We start from the raw sequence: 10,251 nt of genomic DNA, 5'->3' as shown, positions 1-10,251 counted from the left end.
GCTTCTCATGAATAATAATAGAAGAGTGCAAAGGTAATGGTGCATCACTTCTGAGAGTAGGTGATACAGGACTGTGACTTCATTTGCCCTCCTCTCCCTCTCTCTCTCCTCTCTCTCTCTCTCTCTCTCTCTGGCTCTTCATGATGAAGCAAGCTGGGAAGGCCCACATGGGAAGAAACAAAGGACAGCTTCCAACCAACCACGGTGCTGAAATGCAACCCTCAGTTTGACCGTCCTTGTGGAACTGAACCCTGCCAACACACCATGCATACATTAGAAAGTGGATCCTTCCCCAGCACAGTCTTCAGATGAAACCACAGCCCGGTGACAACCTGACTGTAAGACACCCCGAGTAGAGGACCCAGCTCAGTCTCGCCTGGCTTCCTGGTGCACAAAAACCTCAAGATAATAAATGTAAATGGTTTTCAGCTGCTAAATTGGGGAGTAGGGTTATGCAGCCATAGGCAACTAATAACACTATTATTCCTATGGTATAGATGAGGAAACTGAGGCTCAGAGCAAACACCAAGCTTGCCTGGGGCCACACAGGGACTCAGTGGATGAAGCCAGCTTAGAACCAAAGTCTATCTGACCTTGACATCCACATTCTTGCCCACCATGCACCCCTGCCTCCTCTCTGGGGTCTGACCCTCCAAAGCTAATTGGCCTTCCCGTCACACGTCATGAGGCTTTGCATCGGCCTTTATGTACCCATCCTTGACCCTCCTATTCAGGGATGTGGCTCTATTGGGTTTTGAGGTTTCAGTCACTTCTGGGTGAGAAGCAGTTGAGGCACATTTGATCCCACGACTTCTGGCGCCACCTTGGATGTGCGCACTGACTTTGTCCCTGCTTGGAGAAGGCGACGGTGTGCAAGACAGTGGCAAAGAAGCGGAGGGGAGGGAAGTGATGGCAAGGAGGTGGGAGAGCCAACGGCCACGTCCTTTGTAAAGCGCCCCTGTCACTTTCCTCGGCACCCCCAGCCCCCATTCCTGAGCACTGTACTCACACCACTCACCTTCTGGGTCTAGGTAGCTTTGCCAGAAGCATCTTTGCTGTACACATTTTTTCTGTATTTTTCATCACATGACTAATCGGCCCTAAGGTAATCTTGCCATCACGTGTAAAACCACAAAAAAATAAGGGACATTGTGTCCTAACGAAGGACATAATGAAACATGAATAATGAATAACATAATTTAAGACACTCTTGTAGGGGTGCTTGCAAGGTCCACTCAATTAGGCGTCCGACTCTTGATTTCAGCTCAGGTCATGATCTCAGGGCGGTGAGAGCGAGCCCCAAATGGGGCTCCGTGCTAGGTGCAGAGTCTGCTTATGATTCTCTCTCTCTCTTTTTTTTTTTTTTGCTTACGATTCTCTATCTCCCTCTGCCAACACCCCCCCCAACTGCTCCCTCTCTCTCTCTATCTCTCACTCATTCTCTCTCTCTTTCTAAAATAAATAAATAAAAATTCTTAAAAGACTTTATTGCAGAATGCAAAGTATTTGAACACATTTAAGGTACGTACAGATTCACAGCAATGCTGTGCCAATAACTGATTTTATCTCGTGGCTTGTACCTTCGCACTTGTCTTCGGAGTCCTTCGGCCGTAGAATTCTACATTTCTCTTTGCTCCTGGATGAGCCTTCTTGTCCAGCGTCGTACTTCTTCAATCTTCACTAACATTTCTTCCTTCGTGAGTATCTGTTTCCAGATCCTAGGCTGCATGTTTGCGTCGTGACGTGAAAATCGCCTCTGCCGTTGTTGGTTCTTGGCGTTGTCACTTGTCCGTTGAGAGTCTCTCCAAAGTCCTCCGGGAGATGTGATGAGTTCACACTCGGCATCACAGTGCAGACCGTGACGAGGACTAAGATTTATATAATATAAAAACGGGAGGATGGAGTCAGTGGGAGAAATGAAAACAAACTGCCAACCAGTCAATGAAACTAAACTGTCAACCAGTTATTTTGTCTTTTAGCCTTCGGGGCAAAATTGCCTTACGCCGAATTAGTTACGGGACGAAAACGCTAGCAGCAAAGACACTTAAAGCAAAAATACTGGACGCACCTCCTTCCTGACCCCACCCTCATCGGCAGCTCCTCGGGAACCTCCAAAGCTACCTCAGCCCTCGGGGCCACCTCACCTGCCCCAGGTTGCTGAAGGTCTGAGCAGGCCAGCAGCACGTTTGCCCTTGCTCACGGCTCTTCCCCAGAGCAGATAGACACACGGGCATCCCCAGTGGTCCAGAGCCCAGGGAGCCGCCGTCAGCCAGACTTGCTTCCAATCCCTGCCCAACCATTCCTGTTCTGTGTGCCCCCAAGTCCTCTTGGGCCTCAGTTTGTTCATCTGCAAAATGGAAATAATAACAACAATCATAAAGTGCTTACTCTAGGACCTGGCATGGGTTCAACACTCAACAAGGGTACTAACCCTATTATAATTATGATTTCCTTATTTGTAAAACTGGGAGAGTTCTGTATTTCATGGAACCAACTATTCATCAGCGTGAAACGTGCCCCTGTTGCATAGACCACTGAGAGGGACACACGCTCTCCGATGTAACCCCGAACAACCCGAACACGTTTCCCACGTCTAAGACTATATCTTAGGGACGCCTGGGGGGCTCAGTGGTTGAGTGTCTGCCTTCTGCTCAGGGTGTGATCCCGGAGCCCCAGGATCAAGTCCCACATCAATCTCTCTGCAGGGAGCCTGCTTCTTCTCCCTCTGCCTGTGTCTCTGCCTCTCTGTGTGTCTCTCATGAATAAATAATTTTTTTTTAAAAGTCTGTATCTTAGAATCAATGAATCAATGCGCTACAGAACGAGTGTCCACCTCGCAGAGCTGATGTGGGATTGAATGGGGCAACTCCACGGTGCTCAATAAATGTTTATGGAGTGGATGGAGGCTGGACTCCCGTCCAGTGCTCTTCCCACGCGGCAGCCACTGCCCATGCTGCTCACGCTGAAGCCCACGCCAAAGCACCCACAGGGTAGTAGGACAGACCGACACAGAGGGGCCCTCCATGAGCCTATGCATTGCACAATCACTTGCCTCCAAGACCACCCCAGGGTGCCTCCTCTTCCGCAGCGGCCTGAGCACGCCTCCTGAGATTGCCCCTCTTTGCCTCAGTTTCCTTCCATGGAGAATGGGGCTGAGGACTCCTCCTTCTCGAGACCACCATGAGAAGCCCTCAAGACGATGTCCATGCTCCGATGTGAGGGGCTTGTCCTACAAGAACGAGGTCCCCTAGACCTCTCTGCTACCCACCCGACCTCCTCCCAAGCCGGAGAAAGGTCAGCAACTTGTCCCTCCTGTCAGGTCCAGCCGACACCCCCCCAAAGCCAGTGTCTGCTGGGGCTCCGAGCCAGAAAAAGGGACATCAGCCGGAGGTCTCGCCCAAAAGGCCACCTGAGGCTAGAATGGCACCGGCCCCTCTTGATGCTGCTTCCTTGGGAAGTTCTTCCTAGAATCTGCCTTCTGGCCCATCAGTAGCAGGAGCCCAGACTGCAGGTTGAGCAAGCCTAGTGAGTAAAAGCTGCTGGAGCATCCTCCAGGCAGGCCCTCGCTCAGGGCCAGGGGCCGGAGGGGGTCTGGGGAAGGGAGAGATACCTGGCAGCCCAGGCTATACAGCCCTGTATCCCTCGGGCAGGACAAGCACTTCCAAAACTCAATAACTTGTCCAATTTTCCAAAATATGAGCTCAGGGTTCTCTGCATCATGGTCTGTCTCCTAGGCGCCTGTCTCAGAGCATCTGTCCTGCCCTGGCTACCTCCTGCTGTGGTGGCCGGAATGAGACCACGGGGCGCAGAGCCACTGAGGCAGAGCCAGCCCAGGCACCCCACCCCCACCCCCACCGCCACCCCACCCCCACCCGCGGCGCGCAGAGACTCTGGCTCACCTAGGACCAGCTCGCAGCAGCTGCTTGGAAATAACAGTCCCCCTCTCTCCGTGATGATGAGCTCCTTATCTCTCTGTGCAAATTAGGAGCACTTCATGGTAATCCAGCCCCGGCTCCCCGCCTCAGCAGACTCTCTGAAATAAAAAAGCTGGAACTGAGTCATCAAACATTGAAGCTCCCCCACAGCCCCATCCCCCCAGCAGTCAGGCCTATGAGGAGGGAGTGAGGCTCCAGGTCCGCCCCAGCCTGGGCCCTTCCCTGGGACACCCAGGTGTGTCCGAGAGTCCGTGTGCAGCCTCCCCGCGGGTCCCAGAGGGCCCCCCCTCCCTGAGCCAGCTCATACCCTGCAGAAGGCACCAATAATAATAACCACCATTTGCAGAGACATCAGGAGCAGCCAAGCCAGGCCTTGGGCCAAGTGCTCTGCAAGAGTTAGTGACCTCCCGGAAGCCTCAGGACAGCCCAATGAGTGGGGGTCTTAGCCCCATTTTCAGATGGAGGCCAGTGGGTTAAGGTGCTGTGGCCGAGGTTGCGGCCCCCGCAAGCGGCGGCCAAGAACCGCAGCTCCCCTGCCGCCTGCGCCCCCGCCACGCATCCCTGGGGACAGTCAGGGCACTGCGTCCCCACACATTTGCAGAATTCATGCACTCACACCCTCATGTGTCCAGGACTCGAAGCTAGATTTTTTTTTTTCTCCCTCAAATGGACCCAAAAGGAATGTGAGATGGGCTGCGAACCAGGTGCCCAGGCTATAAAAGCGGAAAATCAATTTGTAAGGGAGGGAGCCTGGGAGGGCCAGGCAGCTGAGCAAGCCAGGCACCTGCCACCGATGCCCAGGGGCACCCCCGGGTGCCCGCGTGTGCTGCCCCCTGCTCCGGGGGCAGGCCCTACGCCGTTTCCAGATTGCGGTTGCCAACAGGTACCCGCTCCCGCTTCCTGCTCCCCAGCGGCGGCCCCCTTGCAGGCACTGAATTCCAAATGCAGCAAAAAATAAATATTTTAAGGCTCTGTGGCCTGAGTCACCCAGAGTCTGGTGGCAGCTAATGCTTTGCAGCTGGCCCTGCCCACGGGCCTGCTTAGCATGCAATTAAGATGCAAAATATCCCTCAAAAGCTCCCCTCCGGGCCTCTCTGCTTCTCCCTTCAAGGCCCTCCTGGATTAAGAAGATTCTGGAACTGTGGGGATGCACTTCTCTTACCAACCTTATTGGAACAAGTCCCCCTCTCCACCCCAGCTGGGTTTATGGGCTTGGCTCAGAGCCCTGCCTGGGGCAGGGCATGTGGCCTTCACCGCCCTCGCCAGCTCCCTGCAGACATCCCCCAGGCCACAGCACACTCCTCCGAAAATTCAGAATCCTTCACTGATGTCCCCTGGGCCTTGTTTGTAACCCAACCGGCCACAGAGACCTCCGCACCAGACCACCTGCCTGACACCTCTTGAATCTGATCTCCTCTCCCTTTGCTCATCCTCTCCAAGCATGTGGGCCCCGCTGTCAAGCCCCCCAAACAAGCCAAACTCGTTCCTGCCTCAAGGCCTTTGCACTTGCTGTTCCTCGTTCTCGTGACCTGTCTGTGCCTGGCTCCTATTCAACCTTAAATATCACGTTTTCAGAGAAACCTACTGGGGTGCCTGGGTGGCTCAGGGGGTGAGCGTCTGTCTTCAGCTCAGGGGGCGACCCCGGGGTCCCGGGATCGAGTCCCGCATTGGGCTCCCTGCATAGAGCCTGCTTCTCCCTCTGCCTGGGTCTCTGCCTCTCTCTGTGTGTCTCTCATGAATAAATAAAATCTTAAAAAAAAAAAAAACCTTCTTCGAGCACCCCATGTAATGAGAGGCACTGGCGAGGGGCAGGGCAGGACACCAGGCACTTTATAACCACCTAAGGGTCAGCAAGCGGAGGCATGGAGCTCATCAAGAACCACACAGGGAAGGGGAGGGTGCAAGCCCAGGTAGCCCAGTGATGCTGTCCCTGACCCCTGACTGAAGCGGCTTCCTTCCTCCCTGTCCCCCCCTGGCTGCCCCCCTTCTATCTTTATTCAGTTATCTTGTCTGTCACCCCAGTTGAATGTCATTAGTTCCTGACTATGGAAGCTTCTTCTATCTTACTCTGTCCCGTGTCCCCGGCGCTCACAGCAGTGCCTGGCCGGGGCAGGTGCTCAATACAGACGTCCTGGGTGGATGGATGGATGGATGGATGGATGGATGGATGGATGGATGCATGAATGAATGAAGTGTTCTGATTGACTCCACCTCCTCCTGCCCTTTTTCCTGTAGGGCTTTGAGTCAGACAAATGACCCACGCAAGGAGCACCTCGTCCCCTGCATATGGCACATGCGGGGTTTGCAAGGCCCAGGGGCTGAAGTGGCTCCTCGGGGAAAAGGTGGGTCAGCATCCGCATCAGGCTCCCTGATGTAGACTGTGTCCTGCGGTAGCTGGTTCCTGAAATACAAGAGAGACAAGGAAGCAAGTGGGGTTGAGGGCAGGGGGAGTGGGGATCGCTGGGGTAGAGGGAAAGAGGGGGACCAAACTACTACGGAGGGAGCGCCAAGCCTGCCGGAGAGAACACACCAGTGGGCCAGCCAACAAGGCAACTGCTCAGGTCTCTGGGTCGGGAGATGGTCAGGAGGGAGGAAGCAGTCCCCACTCAAGCCTCAGGACTCCTGTGTAGCACAACTGCCACCCTTCAGGACAGTTCTATGATGGGAGCCGGTGTGACGGCGAAGCCCCTGCGTCCCTAGGTGACCACAAGGCACACAGGGGCCTGCAGGATGAGGCAGCTGTTGAAGAAATTTAATTAATCTTTTGGCTCCGTCAATGGGAGTATGATTTATAGGTGAAGGGAGGTGATTGGCTGCCCGCATTGCTCTGGCCGGGCCTCCCTGCAGCCTTGCACGCCCACACATTAGGAAGACTTTACAACTTTTAGATGTGCAAGGAAACAGCCCCAGGCCTGCTGGAAGAACCAGGGCTGAGCTGCTAAGGAGGAGAGTAATCCAGAAGGCCTCGACTTCTGTTTGTCATCCCTGAAGCCTGCCTGGAGATGGAGCCCACCTTGGTGAGGGGAGGAACATTTGAGTTCCAGGGTCTGTCCAGAGAAGGAATCTTGCCCTCTGGGTGGTGACATTCTTATCATTAAGGGGAGGGATGGGGATGGGGATGGGGTGACACCATGGTGGGAGGGTGCAGATGGCTAAGGGTCAGCCTGGAGGCAGGAGCTTTGCAGCACAGAGCGTGTCCCCACATCGTATGGCCCAGGAGCTTGTTGGAAATGGAGACCCTCAGCCCCCAGACCTGCAATTCAGAATGTACATTTTAAGAAGAGCCTCAGTGAGCAGCAGTGGGCGGGAGGGTCGGAGGAGGAATCGAGGCCTGACGAGAGCAGAAGTCCCCTGTGGCCTGCACAGAGCGCCGTGGGGAGGAGCTGGGTGCTGACCTGCAGCCTGTGGGGGCCTGTGGGGGCCTGTGGGGCGCTGGGCGCTGGGGAGGGCTACCAGGAGAGGCTTTGAAATCATGGGAATAAGGGCGAGCTGCTCAAGGTCACAGAGCAAGGACTACACAGGAACAGAACTCCAGGTGCCTGGCCCCTGCTCACCTGCGCGTGCTGTGCGTGTGCGTGAGTGTGAGAGCGCGCGCTGTGTATAGAGGATGGCACGTGAGGACCTGGGGTGACTGGTGAGCGCCGGGGGCACGAATGCATGCGCCTGTGTGATCATGTGCATCTGACTTGTGACATCCGTGCTCACATGTGTGTATGTGTCTGTGTGTGTGTTATGGGGGGGGACGGGGCGCTGCAAGGGGTAGCAGAGGGCCAGCCGTCCTGAGCAGCACCCCCCGAGCACCACCCACAGCAGCAGTCCTTGGGCCTGGGCTGGGCTGGCTGCCCCGGCTGCCTCGGGGGAGGGGGCATGTCTTCTAGGGCTCTCAGGGGGGCCGGGGCACCTGGGTTGCTCTTCTTGACTCACTGCCTCTGGCACTTCACGGGCTACCTCTGTCCCCTGCCTTCCACTCCCACGTGCAAGTGACAGGAGACGGGACAAGGCCAGGAGCCACTGTGGCCCTCCCCTCCACCACCTCAGCCCTGCCACCGGGGAGGGGAGGGCTCTCTGGCAAAACAGACCAGAGTCCGAGCACCTCAACTCGTGCCGGACAACCCCCAGCGCCCCTGCCCTTTGGCCTCTACTCATAGTGTTGACCCAGCCCGGGCCTCGTGCGCCTGGCCTCTGACTCCGTTTATCCGAAATATCCCCTCTCCCCTCCCTCACCTTGCCCCGCAGCAGCCACCCAGGCTCGGGCTCCAGACCAGAGCTCCCCTGTGCCCCCCACATAAGCTTCACCAGGAGGACCCCTCCGTCCAAGCAGATGCCCTGTGCTGGGCTTTCAGCCAACCTCTGGGACTGAGGGGGGGTGAGGGGCTGAGGGACCCTGGGACCCCACAGCTTCCTCTCTCTAGGGTATGGACCCTGGATCCCAGGAGGTCAGCCCTGCTTCTTACTGCAGGCAAGGCACTCACCCTCTGCACCTTCAGTTTCCTCATCTGAAAAATGGGCACATGATACTAAGTTCTAGGGACACAGTGTCAGTGGGTCAGTGGGGTCCTCCCTGATGCCACCAGAGGTGAGCATGGCCCAAGGGTCAGGACGGGTCACAAGTGAATGATGTAATCCTGGAAATGCCCAGTGGTGCTGGAGACTTGGCGCTCGTGGGGCCCTCAGGCTCCAAGGAGCGTGAGCAGGAGTCCAGGGATGGAGCCCGCGGATCTGGGACACTGGAGCCCCGGCCCCAAGGAGACGCAGGGCAGGAGCCTCAGACCCCGCCAGCTCCTCTCATGGAGTGGGGGGCAGCCGCTGGCATTAGAGGGAAGAAGCCAGAGGGGCGAGTTCAGGGGCAGGATCTAGGTGCCTCCCACAGCTGGGGCCCCAAGAACGTCAGCATGGGGTGGGCAGGCCAGCAGGGGCCCTGGAGGGTGGGGTGGGGAGCTCGGAGAGGCTCTGGGCCTCACGGGGAGCCTGACTTGCCTGTCCTGAGCTGCCCTGGCCCCATCTGGCAAGCAGGGTCCCAACCCAGCCAGAAGGGCCCCCGGGGGGACGAAAGGCCGCAATGAGCAGCAGGAGCCTTGCAAGTGCCCCGGTGCTTTGCGCGTGCCAAGGCCCCACAGACACACAGCCTTCATCCCTTTTGCACAGCGCACGTTGCGGCTCGCTAGTAAGCACTTACTGTATGAGGAGGAGAAGGGCTGACCCTGAAGCCCATCAGCCTAGGTTGAGACGTCAGCCCTGGTCCATCTTAGGGCAAGCTGCGCGCCCTCCCAGGGCCTCAGGGGAGAGCAGAGGGCACCACTGGGCTCTGCAGGGGATCAAAGGGGCCTGAAAGAGTTCCACGGACGGGAGCTCTGATGGCTCCCGCTGCTGTCGAGGCTGGCAGGGCCCAGCTCCCCAAGCACGCACATGTGCACGGATGTGCCCAAGGTTGCACACGCCCCCAGCGGCCAGGAGCCCCAGAAGAGCAGGGCTGTGAGCCGCCTGGTCTGTCCAGGCGGTGCCTCATCCACAGCTCTTTCCCGGTAAACACCTGTTGGTGCAAGACAAGTAAATATTTGAGTTCAGTAGCTCGGAGGGTTCAGGGGCGCTGTGGCCTCCTGTGCCTCCTGTGCCTCCTGGAAGCTCTGGCTCCTGACGATCCTGCTTCTGCTCCTCCTGCTCCTCCTGCTTCTGCTTCTCCTGCTCCTCCTGCTTCCCCGCCCTTCCCAGCCTCTTCCAGCCTCCAGTGGGTCCTACAGGCAAGCAGGGGTCAGCGTTGGCATAAGCAGAGTCTCAACCTTCTTCTTCCTGGGTGTGTGACCCTGAGCCACTTCTTTCTGCGCCTGTCTGGGTCTGCTCCTTCATCTGTCCGCTGATGGTAACAGCCCCTCGGTGGCCAGCACGGCGGCCAGGGATGTGGCTCTTCCGGGCCCCAACCCCACTGGCCTTCACCCCTTGCTGACTCAGATCCGACCACAGCCCCTCCCAAGGCCATTTCCCCACCATGGACCATGGAAAGGTCGAGGCCACGATCCACGGCTTTCACACCAACTCCTGGCCCGTGTGGCTGTCGCTTCCCTCTAAACAGAGCCTCCCAAGCATCCTTGAGGACAAAGGCTGTGGCCCTGCCTCCCGTCTCTTCCCAGACCCCCTCATCCTTCTCTGGGCATCTAAGTGGCTGGTCTGAGAAGGCCCAGCTTACCCAACCCCTCTGGGGCCCCCGGAGGGTCCCGATCCCCACACGCGGGTGCCTGCGGCATGAGCACGTGTCAGGTTCACCCAAGTGTATGCACGTGGAAACTCGCTTGCACAGACTGGTCCGTGAGCACTGGGGCAA

At 57.1% G+C, this 10,251-nt stretch overlaps 1 long non-coding RNA gene across 2 annotated transcripts; it reads right to left on the bottom strand.

Annotated features, from left to right (window-relative positions):
• Window positions 1-1,489: 1,489 nt before the first annotated feature.
• LOC129520868 (uncharacterized) lies at window positions 1,490-9,294 on the bottom strand. Of its 2 annotated transcripts, none has more exons than XR_008666694.1 (4): window positions 9,112-9,294; window positions 3,900-4,033; window positions 2,145-2,347; window positions 1,490-1,868 (listed from the first exon to the last, which is right to left on the bottom strand). It is a non-coding gene; the product is annotated as an uncharacterized LOC129520868 (long non-coding RNA). The 2 variants fall into 2 exon arrangements; XR_008666693.1 differs by lacking the exon at window positions 9,112-9,294 and adding an exon at window positions 6,003-6,141.
• Window positions 9,295-10,251: the final 957 nt, after the last annotated feature.

The sequence above is a fragment of the Nyctereutes procyonoides genome, unplaced genomic scaffold, assembly GCF_905146905.1.
Source record: "Nyctereutes procyonoides isolate TBG_1078 unplaced genomic scaffold, NYPRO_anot_genome, whole genome shotgun sequence".
Taxonomy (NCBI): domain Eukaryota; kingdom Metazoa; phylum Chordata; class Mammalia; order Carnivora; family Canidae; genus Nyctereutes; species Nyctereutes procyonoides.
The sequence above is the reverse complement of the archived record's forward strand: the minus strand, read 5'-3'. Positions and strand labels throughout refer to the sequence as shown.